The sequence below is a fragment of the Dipodomys spectabilis genome, unplaced genomic scaffold, assembly GCF_019054845.1.
Source record: "Dipodomys spectabilis isolate Male_0828 unplaced genomic scaffold, ASM1905484v1 ptg000200l, whole genome shotgun sequence".
NCBI classification, from domain to species: Eukaryota; Metazoa; Chordata; class Mammalia; order Rodentia; family Heteromyidae; genus Dipodomys; species Dipodomys spectabilis.
This window is the reverse complement of record NW_024870877.1, coordinates 624,624-645,663: the sequence shown is the minus strand read 5'-3', so window position 1 is coordinate 645,663 and position 21,040 is coordinate 624,624.

The window sequence follows — 21,040 nt, the reverse complement described above, 5'->3', positions numbered from 1 at the left end:
GCAGATTGGCCTATGGCTTCACTGACAGCCTGCTGACAGCAATGCCTACAGGTTGCAGTTGTGTCATTTGGACCCAGGATTATCACCATGCAAGGAAAGTAAACTGAGAAATTTCTAACTGTTAGCAATTCATGGCTATTTTTCCTTGCCATTTTCACTTTTTTTTCCTATCAGCCCCTGAAGACTAGAATCCCAGGATAGGCTGTGGGTCCAGAGGCTGCACCAACCCAGGCTAGGGTGATGGAAGCTGAGGCAGAGTTTCCACAACTTCCAGCTCCGTGCTTGGCTAAACAAATAAATAAATAAAACAATAAAATAATGAAATATATAGAAAATAAATTAAAATAAAAAATTTAATATATTAAAAATACTAATGGAGCTCCCTGGCTTGGAATGAGTGCTCATTTTTTTTCTGCCAGGACTGGTATTTGAACTTGGAGTCTGGGAAACTCTAATGCACTATGGGGAATGGGGAAACTCACCCTCTTTGAATAAAAGCAATTCTGGCCTGTTCCTTAGGCCTGAATTCAATCCCCAGCCCTGTAAATTAATTTTCATCCACATTTGAAATTATTAATATCCACATACTTATGTTTACTGCATATTGCTTTTTTGTATTATTCATTCATTATATTTATAGACTATTATTACACTTATAACACATATTAAATTTATTACATCTTATGAAAATTATACAGATTTGCCTATGTATTATATATCTTACTTCAGATCCAGGACATTCACAGAAATACTATAGTAGATGATTCCATCCTTAGAAAAACAGAAAGAATACACCAACCAAAGTCTAGTTTATCACTAGGCACCACAGTAGCTCACATCTGTAAACTACTCAGGAGGCTGAGACCTGGAAGATGAAATTTCAAAGCCAATGAATGCAGAAAAGCCTGAGAGATATCATCTCCAATTAACTGGCAAATGCCAGGCTACAGGCATAGCTGAAGTGGTAGAAAATCAGCTATGAACAATGAAGCCAAGAAAGAGCAAGCTGAGTTCAAATGTGAGGAGAGGAGGTAGGGGGATAAAAGGGAGAGAAATCCTCCAAAAACAGAGAACAGAACGACAATACACAAACTCCACCTAATTTAAGGTACCAACCAAACTGAAAAAAAATGAAGCTTGTTCAGTTGTATAACTTTACATTAGCACATAAGATCTTACGTGCACTTCAAAGCTGTTTTTAATAATATATTTATATATATATTAATAATCCATGTATATATACATATACATATATATATATATATATATATATATATCTTGAAATAAACTAAGAATCCAGCCAATGAAAAAATACTTCTGAATTAGTGCCTTAACCATGGCATTATAAATTATTTGTACTAAAAGTGTATTCCAAGTTTCTTTTCTCAGAATCAGGAAGCTGTGATCTGAGGTTGGTGGTTCAAAGTCAGCCCAGGCAGGAATGTCTATGAGACTTATCTCCAATAAACCACTAGAAAACCGAGGTCGCACTCTGACTCAAGTAGTAGATCCCTCTCCTTGAGCTGAAGAGCACAGGGATAATCCCTGAGTTCAAGCCCCAGGGCCAAAAAATAAAATTTAAAAAAAGTTTGTTCATGCAGATCATAAAATTCTAACATTCTGAGCTTTAGGAAACTTTTCTGCCAGGGTCTTATGCTCTTTAGGCAAATACTCCACTACTGAGATACATCCCAGTCCCATTGTTTTTGTTTTTCATTTTACAATCCACTTTATTGAGGTTTTATTCAGAAACCCAACATTTTGTGCTATGAGGACTCCCCTAGTGTATTTCGTGGTAGGCACTGAGGAAAACTCATATGACGCAAATGCAGAGAGTTTATAATTGTGGAAATAACACTAAATAGAAATAAATTCATCTGTCCCGACATTCTAGGGAGAAATGATGTCCTTATTTTCATTCTCAATCTTCAGGGCAGATGGTCAAAATAGAAACACCTATGTACTATGCTGAAATGTAAATGTTTAAACCCCTTTTTTTGAAAAACTCTCATGCTATAAAATCAATATATATCAAATAAAGGCGAAATTAACTTAAAAAATATTAAAAATGCTAATGAAGCTCCCTGACTTGGAATGTGTGCCATTTTTTTTTTTGTCTACAAGTCCTGGAATTAGAACCCGGGGTCTGTTGCACTGTGGGGAAGGGGGAAGCTCGCAATGCTTGAAGACCAGTATGTCAGGCCTGTTCCCTAGGCCTGAATTCAAGCCCCAGACCTGGAAAATGTACTCCTTTACATATTTTAAAGATAGGATTAAACTTCCATACAGATGTTCAGTCTATATTATGTGTGGTGTGGTTATTGATTGTATGTTTTATATTTTTCATTAATTTACCGTTTATTTTATTGACTGTGATGAATCCTAACTATGTATTACATTGTTTACATCCTATCACATACCATCTGGATTTGTAGATGTGTTCTCCATTATGCCTGACACCCAGGACTCTCCCATAAAAGGAAAACAGGTGTCACACTTGGCTTCATACTCCAAGATTAAATATTTAGCAGTGCTAGGATCTGAACTCAGGGCCTAGCAGGTCCAATTCATGAATGGGTGAGTGTGAGCATAGCAGCCTCTAACCAATGAAGCTGTGAGGTGTTTCCCAGGTGCTGAAATCGTGACCCAGGATTGGCCAAAACAGCGATACAAGGATAGGCAGTCAGTAGTATACAAATAAATATATGTTGGTAAAAAGCACCATAGCCGCCTATGTATGATTGAATGACATATACTACATTCCTACCAACTCTTAGGTGTTTACTATACCATAATTAAAGGAATATTATTCTTTTCATGCTTAATGAAGCATGAAATTAAAATCAATCATTGTCCTAGGATTATTGCATCAAATTTTATGCTCAACCAATGCACAAACTTCTCTTTAATTGGTATTCCTATACATAGGAATGAGTGTCTTGTGATCCCCTGCCATTGGTAGTTGTCAGAACCTGGATTTGAACCCAGGGCCTATGTTGATAGGTTGGCCTATGGCTTCCCTGCTAGCCTGCCAGCCTTCAGCAATGGCAGGCGAGGTCCACTTTGCACCCATAGCATTCAGATCCAGGATAGTCATCATGCAAAGAAAAAAAAATTAAACCCCCAGCCCTCTGCAGCTTGCTACTTTTTGTGCTATCTCACTTTTTTTTTTCTTTCTGCAAGCCCTCTGGGCCTAGGATTCCAAGATTGGGTATGGGTCCCGAGGCTGCACCCAGCCTATGGTGATCGAAGCTGAGACAGAGTTGCCACGACCTGAGTTCAAGCCCCATGATCGGCCAAAAAAAAAAAAAAAAAAAAAAGAAAAAGAAAAAGAAAAAAGAGAAAAGACAAAAATTGATTATTTAACTAAATTTAAAAAATAGAGCTCCCTGGTTTTGAATTTCTGTCAGTTTTCTTTCCTAGACTGGGATTTGAACTCAGGAACTTGTAGCAATGTGAGGGAAAGTGCAGATTTGCTACTACTTGAGTTCAAACCCCATGCCAAGACAAAATTAAAAAATTAAGTCACTGAGCTTGGCAGGGGGAGTCATTGTGGAGAAGGGAGGTAAGGGATGGTAGGGGGAAAACAAAGGAGGAGGTAACAATGCTCAATAGGAAATATACTCATGACCTTGCTCATGTAACTGTGACCTCTCTGTACAACATTTTTACAATAAAACCATACCAAAAATAGACAATATAGTATTCTGAGAAGCACTTTGAGGTTAAAGGAAGGATGTCTGAATAGATGTACAAAATTCTACACTGTTTTTTATTTAATGTTCAGCATGAAACTGAATAAACTGCTTCCATTAAAAAATTAAGTCACTGTCTTGGAACTGGGGCCAGTATTTATACCATTGGTGGGATTTGATCTCACATTCCAGGTAACTCTTTTATACCATAGGAGAAGGAAAAATTTACTGTCCTTGAGGAAAAGAAATTCAGGCTAGAGTTCCCATGTCCTAAATGAGGGCCCTGCAATGGAAAATATATTTCTATACATGTGTAATATATGATATATACTTACATGTGTATGTTTTTTACATGTTATGATTCTCATGATTGATTTTGTATTTATTTTATTTTTTATTTGATTCATTCTTTTATTGTTTTTCTATTTATATTATCATTCTCATTTATATTTTGCACATCTATTATAAAATTATACACAATAATTTAAGACATTGATTCATTTATCATTAAAAATTTTTGTGTTGAAACATGATACATAATTAAATGGAGGCATTTGTCACAGTCTTCTCACGTTTATAGTCTCTCCCAAGAATGAGCTTTGACCTATTTATCTTTGGACACCTTCCTATAGGGATGTCTCTAGATGATTTATACTGAGAAGCTTTTTCTTGAGGACAGGCAAGTTGTGGGATAAAATTGTAAGTGGGAGGCTAGAAATGTGGCATAATTGTAAAGAGCTCACTCAACATGCATGAATACCAGGGTTTGAATCCTCAGTGCCATATACTCAGAAAAAACCAGACGAGGTGGACTGGCTCAAATGGTAGAATGCTAGCCTTGAGAAAAACAATCCCCAGGACTGTCAAAAACAATAGACCAGATGCCAGTGGCTCACACCTGGAAAACTACCTCCTCATGAGACTGAGATTTGAAGACCACAGTTCAAATACCGGCTAGGCAAGAAAAGCCTGTTAGACTCTTATCTCCAGTGAACCACTAAAAAATCCCATGTGGAGCTGTGGCTCAAGTGGTAGAGGGTTATCCTTGACTGAATTGCTCAGGGACAGTTCCCAGGGTTGATAAAAGACACACAACTGGAATAAAACTGAGGGTTAATCAAAGTATGTTTCCTATTCGCTAATTATTAGAACATTCTCTGGAAAATCAATGCTGATATATACCAGAATTGGAGTCAAACTTCCAGGCTTAAGTGTAGAATATCCACATGCCCATCCTCACAGACTCTAGCATTGTAACCTTGTGTCCACAGGGTTCTGAAAGGTCCAATGTTGAAAGGCTTAATATGGTCCCCAAGCCCTGTGTGATAAGCAATTGACTTGTATTGTCAATGTCATTACACGTCTGAACCTAGCAGAGCACCAGTAGCTCTTGTGCATCACCCTAGATCAGGAGGCTGAGGTCTTAGGATCACTCTGAAGCCAGCCAGTGCAGGAAAGTCTATGACACTCTGACTTCCACGTCTGAAAGGTCAGATGTTCAAGAGCTTCTTGTTTTTCCCTTGGTGATGAGAAGTTACTCTAAATGTTCTAGTGTTCTTGACCCATCGACCCATCCTGGGTTCAAATGAAGTTCTCAGGATCCAAGCCCTGGCACTGTTAGCAGGAAGAACTCCAGTGTAACACTATTTGAAGGAGAGAAAACAGTTTCAAAAGCCAGGCTAGGTGAAGAGGACAAGGAGGCAGAATATACAAATTCAACAGGGAAGTGAGCTGCAAAACCACATCACTCATTCCAGGCACAGCCAGCAATGGGGGAAAACCTGAAACATTTGTTGGAGTTACACCAGGGTCAGGTTTTTCTCAGCTTCCTCAAACAATGACAAACCTTCCTCCCTCAGGTGAATGTAGCCTCAGGCTATCTTTAGGTTACCAATCGAGAGCCAGTTTAGTTAAGGAGAGGGAGGAACAGAGTAGAAAAGCCCTGCTCTCTGGTCTTAGGGAGTGGGTTTTTTACTCTCCATCTATCAGATTTAAAGGCCCTTCTTCTACTTCTGCCAGTCTTTTCTCCTTCCTTCATTCTCCACATCATTATTGCTAATCCCCAGTCCAAGGTGAGGCAGGGTCATTTCTCTTTGGTCTCCAAGCAGCTGAGTTAGTACCTGGCTCTGCCCTCTTGGATCTGGGGCCTTCGCCTGCCTGAGAAGTGGGAAAGAGACATTCTTCCTGCTCTGTGGTTGTGTGAAAGTGATGCTGGTGTCCTGGCACACTGCAGAAGGCCTCATGACTTGGAATTGTTCCCTTCTTTCCTCCTGAAGTCCAAGACCAGCGTTATCTATCATTTTTATATCTATCTATCTATCTATCTATCTATCTATCTATCTATCTATCTATCTATCTATCTATCTATCTATCTACCTATAGGCCTTTCTTTCTTTCTTTCTTTCTTTCTTCCTGTCATTCTTCCTGTCATTCTTCCTGTCATTCTTCCTGTCTTTCTTTCTTTCTTTCTTTCTTCCTGTCATTCTTCCTGTCATTTTTCCTGTCTTTCTTTCTTTCTTTCTTTCTTTCTTTCTTTCTTTCTTTCTTTCTTTCTTTCTTTCTTTCTTTCTTTCTTTCTTTCTTTCTTTCTTTCTTTCTTTCTTTCTTTCTTTCTTTCTATGTATGTATGTATGTATGTATCTATCTATCTATCTATCTATCTATCTACCTATCTATGTACCAACCCACCTGCCTGCCTACCTACCTACCTACCTACCTACCTACTACCTACCTACCTACCTACCTACCTACCTACCTACATAGTTATCTCTTTGACATTTCTTGGGCTTAACTCAAGGCCTGGGCACTGTCTCTAGCACTCTGCTACTTGAGCTACAGCACCAATTCTGGATTTTTCTGTGTATGTGTTACTGAGGAATGGAACCCAGGGCCTCTTGCATGCTAGGCATGCACTCTCCCACTAATCCACATTCCCAACCCCCTCATCTTTTTTCTTAATGGTAGTTTTTACATATATATACTACCATTTTGTGTCTCCAAGTATAATTTTCTGAATACTGCTTATTTCTATGAACTCTGATCTTCTCTTCCCTGCCTGATTTGTGACTGCTCCTGCATTGGCCTCATAATAAAATGTAAATAAAGGCTACTGAGAGCTTCAGTGTGCATCTTATAAGGAAACAGGCCTAGAACCCTGGAAGTGAAAAGCAATAGGGCTGAAATGAAGAGAATGATGCAGTATGTACAATGAGCATATCTAAAACATAAATCAGTAAATAAAAGCAGAAGTTTTGCATACAGCCTCTTTGCACTTAGGGAAGTAATATACTCATGTAAGTAAGTAGGACACTAAACTTGGCTTTCTCTTTTTGAATTTTCTTTTGTGGCCATCCCATGGCTTAAACTGAGGACGCGATGCATTCCTCAGCTGTTTTTCACAAGACTGAGGTTTTACTACTGCCACAGCTCCACTTCCAGCCATCTGGTTGTAAAATGAACATAAGTGCCTCCCAGGCTTTCCTGCCTGGTCTGGCCTGTATCTCCTGCTTGGCTTTCTCTCTCAAAGCTGGAGCTCCACCCTCTAGGCCACTGCTCCCCTTCTGGATTTCTAGTGGTTTATTGGAGACAATAAACCTTTCCTCCTAGGGCTGGCTTTGAATGGAGATCTCCTAAGGAGGCTTCAAGAGGATTACCTCAGGAATTCACCTAGAAGCCGCTCCACCAAACCTTTAGTCTAAATCTCGAGAGGTACTAGAGAAAAATGGAAACAGGAACATGCTTCTAGAGTGTCCTAGATACTTAAGGTTGGAGATACAAAACACTCATAATTATTAGATCATTTTATAGGCAAAAGGAGCAATGCAGATAGTATGAAGATCGCTCCAGGTTTTGGTCCTCATGTCCTGAGACAGTAAATTCACTGCAGCTCACTGCTAAGTGACAGAACTGGCATGTCCTGTGGACATTTGTTCCTAAATCCTGTAACACTCATTTCTCACTTTTGGCTTCAAACCTGTGACCAGAGGGTAAGATGAAGAGAGAAAATACTCTCAGAGAAAGCACGTGTAAAGAACATTAGTAGTTTACTTATAAGTCCCAACCATAGAAATGACCCTATTAAGAAGTCAGTCCAGATTATAAAACAAAGAACTAAAGAAAGAACTTGAAAGTGCCCACTGAGTGCAATCCCAGCTCCTCAGGAGGCTGAGATGTAGAGAATTTGGGTTTGAAACCAGCCAGTGTAAGAAAGTCTTTGACAATGTTATTTCTAAGAGATCACAGAAAAACCCAGAAGTGGGGCTGTGACTCAAGCTTAATGCAGTACTCTTGAGCAAAAGGAGCTCTTGGACCAGGCCTAGGCTCATAGTTCAACCCCAGGACCTGCCCCCTCAAAAAAAAACCTTTACCCCAATTTCTTTGTCTATGTATGGGTGTATTCCATAGGTGAAACACCAGAGTAGCTATGATGAATGGCACCAAGCAAGGAAAATTATATTCAATACAATGAGTTCATAACACAGAGAGTGCTTTTATGATATTGCATGTTTCAGGGCTCCCCTCACTGCTCCCAATGTAGCCTGAGGGTTTCTCTGCATCCCAGGCCTGTTGGAGGAAGTCTCCCTCATTGTCTGGACAGGAACACAAAAGACCTCATTCCAGTACAGCTGTGTACCAAATAACTCCATCTGGGCCAATTAGTGAGGATGTGTGGGTGGGCTCTGAAAGTCAGGAAAAAAAGGCCTCCTTGTACCCTTAGCTATCTCTCTTCCCAGTGCTCTCTTTTAACAGGAGACCTTCATTTTTGCCACCTTCCATGGCAGGCCAAGTTCTGTGCTCTTATCCTGCCTTTATGAGACTATATTCCGGTGTTCAGATACAGTGCTCAATATAATTCAGGAGTCTTTCTGGCAAACAACTAGGGCACTGAACATAATGAAACGTTTCATTGCCAGCAATGATGGGCCTATAATGCCTCTCCTAGGTTTCCAGAAGCTTGGGAAATCGAAGCACATGTTGGATATCACAAAGCTTCCTGTCATCTAGGACTGGTGAAGCTCATAAGGTTTTGAAACCTTTGACCTCTCCTAGTTGGGCCCTGGGTGGCTAGGTTTTGGGGTTGTACACAGGGCCTGGGTGCTGACCATTAGCTCAGAGCCAAAGTCTTTACCACTTTGTCATAGCTTCACTTCTGCTTTCTCTCTGTGCGTGAGTGCGTGTAAGTGCATGTGTGTGTGCATACACTAATCCTGGAGCTTGAACTCAAGACATGAGCACTTTACCTAGTTTCTCTTGTACAAGGTTTGCCCTCTCCCACTTGAACCACAGAGCCACTTCAGGCTTTTTCTTACTGATGTGGTTCTGAGAAATCAAGCCCAGGGTTTTATATATGCAAAGCACTCTACCCCTAAGGCACATTCCCAGCCCTCTACTTCAAGTTTGTTAATTTGTTTCTGTCTTTGTTGTTGTTGTTGTCATTGTAGGAGTTGAAATCTGGGCCTCGGTGCTGTCCCTGAGCTCTTCAGCTCAAATCTTGTGCTCTACCACTTGAGCCAGAGAGCCACTTCCGGTTTTCTTGTGGTTCATTGGAGCTAAGTGTCTCAAGGACTTTCCTGCCCAGGCTAGCTTTGAACCATAATCCTCAGATCTCATCCTCCTGAGTAGCTAGGATGACCGGCATGAGCCACAAGCTCGTAGCTTCCACTTCAGGTTTCTTAGTGGTGAATTGGAGATAATAGTCTCATGGTACCTTTTGTGTAAGGGATAGTTTGGAACCCAGATCTCAGCTTCTTGAGAAGGCAGGATGACAGACCTCGGTTATAGAACCCTAAGATGTGGCACTCTGCTGCAAGGGGGTCCTTGGCTCCATGTAGTGGAGTGCTAGCCTTGAGCCCAAGAGTATGGCTCAGTGCCTAGGCCTTGAGTTCAAAGTTCATGACTTAGAAAAATCAAGACAAAACAATTGTCTCCTATAGACACATCACTAGTCTTCAGTAGTACATAATTTTGTCCCTGCCATGGGGACAGATCTGAGCCTGAATATTCTTTTCTTCATACTCATGTCAGTTGTGTAGTTCTTAAGAGGACAAGATGAAAGAATGCACCCTTTGAAGGACAAAATACATAACACTCTTTTTTTTTTTTTTTTTGGCGGTCATGGGGCTTGAAATCTGGGCCTGAACTCTGTCCTTCAGCTCTTCAGCTCAAGGCTACTGCTCTACCACTTGAGCTACAGCGACACTTCCAGTTGTCTGGTGGTTTATTGGAGATCACAGTTTCAGCGACTTTCCTGCCCGGGCTGGCTTTGAACCACGATCCTCAAATCTTAGCCTCTAGAGTAGTTAGGATTACAGGCGTGAGCCACTGGTGCCCACCTGCAAATAACCCTCTTTACAGGAGTCAGCACACAGCATCCTGTGAAAGACTCAGCAACCAGCACCCAATGCAGGACTCAGCACACTGCACCCTGTGAAGGACTCAGCACATAGTATCCCGTGAGGGCCCCAGCACCCCAGGAAGGACTCATCAAGTAGATGTATCACACAAGCTGTCATTAGTATTAGGGTACTTTCATCAGTATCACCATTCTTTCAGAAATACATCACAAACAGCACAAAGTTCACATCTAATGATTCAGAGGGGTATTTTTTGGGGGGGATGGGAGTCAGCCACAGGGATTGCACTAAAATGTTGGGGTTACTGTCCTAAGATCTTTTGCTCAAGGCTAGAGATCTATCCACTTTGATCCACAGCTCAGAGTTTCACAGACATACCGCCAGGGCTGGGTTTTAAACCCACCAGTGTCAGATCTCAGCCCCTGAGAATCTTGGATGACAAGGGTGAGCAAGCCAGCAGCATCTGGCTCTGTGGGGCTGAGTTGCAGTAGTATACCTCTGACTAAGTCAGTTTATATGGCAGCTGTAAGCACCAGACTCCCGGCTTGCTCTGTGATGAGGTACCCATCTTGGACCTTGAGTAAGAGTCTAGACACAGTCCCTAAGCTTTTATGCTCAATGCTAATGCTCGACTGCTTGAGCGAGAGTACAACTTCTGGATTTTTATATGCATATGGTAGTGAGGAATCGAATCCAGGGCTTTGTATGTACTAGCCATCATTATACCACTGAGCCCCAGGAGTGACAAGATAAATGTGTAGATTGGCATATATGTATATATATATATATATATATATATATATATATATATATATATATACACACACACACATATATATATATATACACACACACACATATATATATATATACATATATATGTATAAAACAAGAGAAAGGTGTCTGTATAGTATGAAATTACATATATTACTACCCATTATTGACAATAAAATTATTCCTTCCATTTTTAAGTATCATGGTTGAATACATAATAAAGTATTAATTGAAAATTAGTCAATGTAGTATAATTGTTGTGTATAATTTTATAGTATAATCATACAGTAATTACTAATTTGTTACTGTTATAAAATTACATTCCTATGGATGTACATGGGAATGGGTTTCTTAGAATCTCAGGCCAAGACTTAGTGGCAGTCCCTGGATTCGACCTCCAGGCCTAAGTTGAGGTTTTGGCTATGGCTTCCCTAATAGCCAGCCAAACATCAGCATGCAATGTCATGTACACTTTCTGGGCCTTGTCATTTACACGCAGGATGGTCACAATTCAAAGGGGAAAAAATGTAAAACCACCTTCGTGTATTTCTCCATTTTATCCTTCTCCATTTTATTTTATTTCTTGCCAACCCCGAGATTTGAACTTGGATCCTAGGATCCCAGTGTAGCTGTGGCAGAGATGCCAAGACTTGAGTTCAAGCCCCGTGCTTGGCAAAAATAAAATAAAATAAAATAAGGCCCTGGTTTGGAATTTGCACCATTTTTCTGGCAGGTCTGGGATTTGAACTCAGCATCTGGGTATCTCTGTGGCACTGTGGGTGAAGCGTAAGCTCACCGTCCTTGAAGACAAGAATTTCAGACCAGTTCCCAAGGCCTGAATTGAAGCCCCAGCACTGGAAAAATACATACATGAGCTTAGTGAGTATGGCATTTATTACCCTTATTCATTTAGTATTATTACACATATAACATTTCATTTATTACATCCTATCACACAGGATATATTTGCATATATGAGACCCAGGACATTTTTTCAGGAAACAAAATGTGTCAAAAGTGGCTTCTTACTCCATGAATAAATTTTTGGCAATGCTGGGATTTCAACTCACAGCCTACAATGCCCAATCCATAAATGGGGTCAGAGTCTTAGCACATCAACCTCTGACAAACTGAGCTGCCAGGAAGTTCTGAGGACCTGTGGTCAAGCCACAATAGTGCCATATATATATATATATATATATATATATATATATATATATATATATATATATATATATGTATGTATATATATATGTAGAGAGAGAGAGAGATGTGTAGATTGCTGTATATATATATGCATATATATATGTAGAGAGAGAGAATGTGAGGATATCATTCAATTTTATATATATATATAGTTACAAATAATTAGTTACTAAGTTATGTCTCCATTTAATGAAGTATCATAGTTGAATACTTATGAAAGCATTAATTAAAAATTAATCAATATCCTTCCATTAGGGGAATCATAACATGGTGCTAGAATGGAAGATGTAAATGCAATAATTTTTGTGTGACTTTCTAAAATAGAATCATGAATTAACTGAAAATTTAATTATTTTTATAACATTCCACTAGCATTCACATAAATAGGAATGAGTTTGTCAGGATCTCCTTCCATTCGTGTGTGGCAATCCTGGCATTCGTACTCCAGGCCTGGGAAATTTACTTCGAATGCAAACCATTTGAATGACACTGAAGATTTCAGATTTTCACGATTAAAAAAGAACAACAAGAAGAAAAGAAAGCCAGGTGTCAGAGGCTCCTGTATGTAATCCTATCTCCTCAGGAGGCTGAGATGTAGAGATGCCAATTTTAATTCAGCCAGGGCAGGAAAGTCCACCACACTCTTATTTCTAAGAGGTCACAGGAAAATATCCCTATGGGTTGTGGCTGTGGCTCAAGGGCTGAGAGCCACCCTTGAGAAAGAGGAGATCAGGGATAGGGCCTAGGCTCATATTTCAAACTCAGTCCTGTCAAAGAAAAAAAAAAGATGGCAGTAACTCCATGTCTCTGTGTATTTATGGATGATGTGTGGATGATGGGAATTCAGCAGTTTGCCTATGACCAGATCCCCAACCTGGGCAAGCTGCAACAAGCCATCAGAGAGTACTAAGTCTGAGCCTGTAGCTTGAACAAAGCATCCTTCTCTGCCATTTAATAACTGAAGGCTTGCCTTGGCTGGGGTATGCAATGGGTGCATTATGTTCTTGCTGAGTTGTCCCACAGGAACATCTAGCAGCTAGCCGCTGCCACTAAGGGAGACCACTGTTCCTAGGTGGTAGGAGTTGTGGAAAGTTCTGGCTCCATATTCCATAACACTCTGTAGGATGTGAGCCTAGATCTCTGAGGACTGGTGGCTATCACTCATTCATCATTCCTCATTGCCGAGTTTCAAACTGGTCCCAAATCCTGGAAAAGATATGAAATGGCCAGAGAATTCTTTTTTTTTTTTTTTTATACAGTGAAAGCAGGGGTTATACTGTGGGGGAGGGACATACAAAGCAACAAAGAAATAATTTTATAATTGTGTTAGAAACAAATGCATGAAAGAAAAAAACATTTAAATACATATCTAAGGGTTCATTTTCCTAACATCATATTATCTGACCTTTTCTGCTTGACTCATACATATACTAGATATTGCAAATAAGGGAAATCATGGGACCTATGTTTCTTTGGGCTTGGCTTACTTCACTTAATATAATTTTGTCCAAGTCTTTCCATTTCCTAACAAATGGGGCAATGTCATTCTTTCTGATGGAGGCATAGAATTCCATTGTGTATATATACCACATTTTCTTGATCCATTCATCTACTGAGGGGCATCTGGGTTGGTTCCATACCTTAGCTATGGTAAATAATGATGCAATAAACATAGTTGTGCTGGTAGCTTTAGTGTGGTCTTGTTTGTAAACATTTGGGTAAATGCCCAAAAGTGGGACTGCTGGGTCATAGGGGAGCTCTATGTGGAGACTTTTGAGGACCCTCCATACTACTTTCCAAAGTGGTTGAACAAGTTTACACTATCACCAACAATGAAGTAAGGTTCCCTTCTGTCCACATACCCTCCAGCATCTGTTGTTATTAGAGTTCTTGATTTTTGCCATTCTAACTGGCGTGAGGTGGTATCTCAATGTTGTTTTGATTTGCATTTCTTTTATGGCTAGGGATGTTGAGCATTTCCTTATGTGTCTATTGGCCATCCTTCTTTCTTGTTCAGAGAAGTTTCTCTTTAAGTCATTAGCCCGCTTATTTATTGGGCAGTTGTTTCTTTGAGGATTTGTTGTTGGGGGATTTAATTTTTTGAGTTCCAAGTATATTTTAGATATGAGACCCTTGTCTCATATCTGTGGGCTTTCTATTGATCTTGCTAGCTATGTCCTTTGCCATGCAGAAGCCCTGCAACTTCATGCAATCCCATTTGTCCAAACTTTCTTTGATTTGTTGTGTTTCTGGGTCTCTATTCAGAAAATTTTGGCCTGCGCCAAGGAGACCTAGGGTTTCTCCTATTCCACCCTGTAATGTTTTCAGAGTGTCTGCTTTGACTACGAGTTCTTTGATCCATTTGGAGTTGATTCTGGTGCAGGGCGATATATAAGGATCTAGCTTTAGTTTTCTACAAATAGTTAACCAATTTTGCCAGCACCATTTACTGAAGACCCTGTCTTTCTTCCATTCTATTTTTTTAGCTCCCTTATCAAAGATTAGATGGCTATAGGTCTGTAGGTTCATTTCTGGGTTTTCCATTCTATTCCCTTGGTCCTGAGGTCTGTTTTTGTGCCAATACCAAGCTGTTTTGATTACTATGGCTTTATAGTTGAGTTTGAAATTTGGTATTGATATTCCTCTAGCAGTGTTCTTTCCGTTGAGGAGCGTTTTTTTTATTCGGGGTCTTTTATTGTTCCATATGAATTTTTGGATTGCCTCTTTTATTTCCTTGAAGAATGAGGTTGGAATTTTGATAGGTATCGCATTAAATTTGTAGATAGCCTTGGGAAGTATTATGGCCAGCGATTTCTGTGCTGAAATGTGTATGCCAATAAATCCCACCCTCATAGATCCTGTTATAAATAAACCTTGGACTGTGAATGTGGCTAAGTGGTAGAGTGCTTACCAAGCAAGCATGAAGCCCTGGGTTGGATTCTTCAGTACCACATAAACAGAAAAAGCCAAAAGTGGCACTGTGGCTTAAGTGATAGAATGTAGGCTTGAGCAAAAGCAACTCAGGAACATGCCCAGACCCTGAGTTCAAGCCACAACACTGGCAAAAAAATGTGAGCTTGGTGAGACATACACTTCTGGAACTCAGAGGATGGCCGAGGTTATAGGTAAGAGGTCGAGGGCAGGTGGTGATGGCTCACACATGTAATATTAGCACTCAGGAAGTTGAGGTCTGAAGATTATAACTGCAAGCAAGTGTAGGCAGGAGTCTATATGATACTCTTTTCTCCAATTAAGCACCAAAAAAACCAGAGCTGTGGTTCAAGTAGTAGAATGCTAGCCTTGAGCATAACAACTTAGGGATAGCATCCAGGCCATGAATTCAAACCCCAGGAATGTCATACACACAAACACACACACACACACACACACAAACACACACACACACACACACACACACACACACACACACACACACACACTGGAAATTCTACTTACCTATCAAAAAGAATATTGTACCATTTGTATCTCTCATTTCTAATGTCATCTGCCTTGTATCTCATTACCATTGTATTTTCCCTGTACTGCACTAACTGACACATGCAAACTGATGTAAATGATTTTCAGGGTTATGGGCTAACCATAGATTCCTGAGTATGAGTTCTCTGCTCATTCTCTTTGTCTATTCATGCCTTTGAGTAGTGATTGTACAGATTCATTTGTACCATTTGCTACAAAGAAAAGAGATGAACCATACATATATATGTATGTATATATATATGATTATATACATACACACATTTATACATACATGGATATATGCACACATATGGATATATATTGAATACCTGAGTACGATTTATGTTTTCAAGAATTATGGAGCTAACAAAAATCACATGTATTTTCCTTCCTGTTCAATTTTTTTCAAAACATAAAGAACTTTGTCTCTTTTGAATATTAATTTTTAAGAGAATATCACCATCTCTGATTTGTCAGTTGCCTTGAAATTAGATGTTCAAGTGGACAAAAATATTTAGGCTTTTTGGTGGAAGAAAGGAATATTACTAGGGTTCTATTCAGGGGTTCTCTGCTTGCTAGACAAGACTTTGTCTGTATAGCACCAAGCAGCTCAAATACTTTGCCATACTTCTAGTCCATTTTATTTACTTTAGTTCTTGAACTTTTTGCCCTGGTCTGATCTTAGATTGACTGAGACTTGCTACCTATGCCTCATAACATAATTAACTAGGATTACAGATGTGAACCACTAGGGCCAGCTCGTTTGTTGAGATGTTTGTCTTGGCAGTTATTTATCTGGCCTGGCCTCAGACCATGATGCTTGTCATTTCTGCTTCCCAATCAGCTGGGATTACAGATGTGGGCTACTATACTTGGTGTACATAAAACCTTCTGTTTTGTGTTTTTTTGTGTGTGTGTCGGTAGTGGGGTTTGAACTCTGGGATTGGTCGCTGTCCCTGTGCTCTATAGATCAAGGGAGCCACCTACTGCTTGAGCCACAGCACCAGTATCGGTTTTCTAGTGTTTTTATTGGAGATAAGAATCTCACGGACTTTCCATCTCAGGCTGGCTTTGTACCTTGATCCTCAGATCTCAGCCTCCTGAGTAGCTAGGATTTCAGACGTGAGCCACCAGTGCCTGACACACCTGTTTTTCAACAGAGGTTTTTATTGCAAAAATACTGTATAGAGGGGTTAAAGAGTACAAGTTAAAGAGTACATTTTCTATCAAGCATTGTTACCTCCTCTTTTATTTTTCCCTAACCCTCCCCTCCCACCTCCACAACTCCACTCCCCTCTCCTCCCTTCCCCTCTTCCCCGCCTATATTGTAAAGATCCTTTTTCAACATTGTGTCTTGTGCATCTCATTGTTACAATGGGTCAGCCTGTATCCGTATTTAACTATTTTGTTTTTTCCCTTCCCCTCCCCAAGCTAGAGAAGGGTGTATACAGGATGCAGTGAACCGACATTAAATACAGTGAAAACAGGGGTTATACCATAGGGGAGGAACATAAAAAGAAAAAAAAACACATGGTAGATTATAAACCCTATCTTGGGGTTCATTTCGCTTAACATCATCTTATCTGGTCGTATGTACATAGCTTTTGAACTTTTATGCTTCTCTGAGACATATAATAGTTATTTCAAATAAGGGAAACCATAGGACCTATGTTTCTTTGGGTTTGGCTTACTTCACTTGATATAATTTTTTCCAAGACTCCACTTAGAGTTCCCCTATGATCCAGCAATCCCTTTTTTGGCATTTCCCCAAATGTTCAGAAACAAGATCATATTAAGCTACCAGCACAACTATGTTTATTGCAGCGTTATTTAACGTAGCTAAGATATGGAACCAACCCAGATGCCCCTCAGAAGATGAATGGATCAAGAAAATGTGATACACACACACACACACACACACACACACACACAAAATGGAATTCTATGCCTCCATCAGAGAGAATGATATTGCCCCATTTGCTAGGAAATGGAAAGACGCAGAAACAATTGTATTAAGTGAAATAAGCCAGGCTCATATAACCATAGGTCCCACGATTAATCTTACTTGCAGTAACTAGTACATGGTACCATATAACCATATAAGAAGATGTTATGTGAAATGAACCCCAAGATAGGGGTTATCTCTATATAGTCCCCCAAATAAAGTTGGAAGGGGAGCTGTCGTTCAAATACAGAGCATCACCCTTGAGGGAAAAAGCCTAAGTGACAAGGTAAGGTCATGAGTTTAAACCATAATATCAGCAATCAAAAAAGTTGATTTCTTTTCCTTGAGGTTTTTATTAAATGCTCAGAAAATAATCAACGTTATATTTATGTTTAGCATTACTATTAAAATCATGATATATTTATTTATGTTATTCTTTATTTTCTTTTTTTTCTTTGTTGTTTTTTATTAAGTTTTTTTAATTGTGAAAATACTGTACAGAGGGGTCTTTATTTTCTTAAATTTTACTTACACATTAATATCCAGTAATGATAAGAGATGATTACTGTTTCACACGTTTTTATGTCAGTTGAATATATGGATGAGAGGTGCATACAAGGAGTTTGGGCTGAAAATAGATAATTGCAAGCTCTTCCCATAAAGAATGGATAGTTGAAGGAGCTGCGGGCATGTATAAGATAAACCAAAGAAACCAGCAAGGAAAGATAAGGTATGATTCTGGAAACCACACAATTTTGGAAGAAAAAAAACAGGGAAAATATGTGGCTTTTGGTAAGAACTTTGTAACCCACCTACATATTTGATTCCTTATTTCTAGCGGAAGGCATTTCAGTTAACTTTATTTTACAAAGTTAAACATGATTGACCTTTAATGCTAACTGGCCTCTGTCTCAGGTAAGCAATTATTCTACCCAGGTGCCAGGGTCTCATGCTTATCATCCTAGATACTCAGAGAGCTGAGACCTCTAGATCGTAGTATAAATCCCATCTGGAGAGGAAAATTGGTGAGACTTTTCTGTTCAATTAACCATAAGAAAATTGGAAGTGGCACTGTGGCTCAAAGTGGGAACACTAATGTTGAGTAATAAATCTCAGAGACAGAACCCAGGCCCTGAGTTCAAGCTCTCTGAAATTATTCTTAAAATACTTGTTCTCAGTAATTCTTTAATTTGTCTAGAAGACTGTCTAAGCTTAGAGATTTTTTTATTTCATGTTGTCAGAATGTAATTTTAAGATGTTCAGAGAAAAATTATGTATATTAAGAACTGGTTTGTATTGCTTTGTATTACGTATTGCTTCTACACCTACAGATCAGCTGGAAAGTAGATGGCCAAACCACTCCTACCCCCACCAAAGTTGTAAAGTTCATGTTTCAACATAATGATTTGTACATCTCATTGATGCAATGGGTCCACCTGTATTCCTAGTTAAACGATTTGTTTTTGCCCTTCCCCTCCACAAATTATACCAACATCAAATGCAGTGAAAGCAGGGGTTATGCCGTGGGGGAGGGACATACAAAGCAATATAGAAATCATCTTATAAATATGTTAGAAACAACTGCATGAAAGAAAAAAAAATTGCATACTTATCTTGGGGTTCATTAACCTAGCATCAACTTCATCTGACCTTTTCTGCTTGACTCAGACATATACTAGATATTGCAAATAAGGGAAGCCATGGGACCTATGTTTCTTTGGGTCTGGCTTACTTCACTTAATATAATTTTTTCCATGTCTTTCCATTTCCCAAAAAATGGGGCAATGTCATTCTTTCTGATGGAGGCATAGAATTCCATTGTGTATATATACCACATTTTCTTGATCCATTCATCTACTGAGAGGTATCTGGGTTGGTTCCATGTCATAACTATGGTAAATAATTCTGCAATAAACATAGGTGTGCTGGTAGCTTTAGTATGGTTTTGTTTGTTATCATGTGGGTAAATGCCCAAAAGTGGGATTATTGGGTCATAAGGGAGCTCTATGTGGAGTCTTTTGAGGAACCTCGATACTGCTTTCCACAGTGGTTGAAAAAGTTTACACTCCCACCAACAATGTAGTAAAGTTCCCTTCTGGGCACATCCCCTCCAGCACCTGTTGTTATTAGAGTTCTTGATTATAGCCATTCTAACTGGGGTGAGGTGGCACCTCAATGTTGTTTTTATTTGCAATTCTTTTATGGCTAGAGAGGTTGAGCATTTCTTCTTGTGTTTATTGTCCATCCTTCTTTCCTCTTCAGAGAAGTTTCTCTTTAAGTCTTTAGCCCACTTATTAATTGGGCATTTGTTTCTTTGAAGATTTGTTGTTGGGAGATTTAATTTTTTGTGTTCCAAGTATATTTTAGATATGAGACCATTGTGCATTGTATGGCTAGTACAGATCTTCTCCCAATCTTTGGACTTTCTAGTGATCTTGCTAGCTATGTCCTTTGCCATGCAGAAGCTCTGCAATTTCATGCAATCCCATTTGTCCCATTTATCTTTGTTTGTTTGTTTTTTTTTTTTTTTTGTATTTCTGGGTCTCTATTAAGAAATTTCAGCCTGTGCCAAGGAGAACTAGGGTTTCTCCTATTCCGTCCCGTAATGTTTTCAGAGTAAGACTTGAAACTTTTAGAGTTTCAAATATTACAGGAAGATCTTGGATTCATGTTGAATGGATGTGAGTAGATTAAGCTCTTGCAAAATTCGTGTGTGGGGGGGGGCGGGTTATGTTTATTATTGAAATCAAGGATAAGGAACTTGGTTCCTTTTTCTGAGATATACATTATGGTGTATCTTTGTTGGTGGTAGGCTCTGATTGCTTGCCTTTTCCTGACGTGTACAATCCAACTCTATTTTTCAATTAAAGTTCTTTAATTATTATTGAACTTATAGTGCTCTGATATTGCTTTGTCTTTAGTCTGCCATCTAGGATCTTCTTTTCCTCTTAAATGTTAACATTCAATATAAATTTTACCTCCTGACTGATTTCCTCCTTTAATCTGCATTTTGCAATAAGTATTATAATACCTTTGATCTCTGTATTCATGAAGAAAAACCGTTTCGAATTCTTTGTTTAATGTAATAACACCTGGACAGAGTTGTTAGCACCAAGACCTTAAATTTTCTTTTGTAGTTTTAGTTTAAAATAACCTTCCTCCATGTTTTTAGCATAGGTAGATAAATAATTCCCACAATGCCTCACGATTTTTATATTTCACTTTGTCTATGTGTCTTTGTCCCTGCTAAATTTTTCTGGATGCCTGTGTTAGCTACCCCAACCCCTGCAAAGCTGTTGCTGCTACCCAATTTCCTGCCACTGCAACTCAGCAATTACAGTCACACTTACCCTTTCCCTGGTATTCCCTTTCTCTGCTACTCATTTTGCTACCCATAAATCTTATCACCATGGTTCCAGCCACCTGATCCCTGACACCCTTGTCTCTGCTACCGCATTCCCAAACAAAGCAAGGCAAGAGTAGGCACAGACAGTCGACTTGGGTACTCCTCTTGCAAGTACAATGGGACGTTATTCCTCAGGTATTTATTATGAGGGACTAACTAGTGGTGAAAAGATAAGAGGTTACTC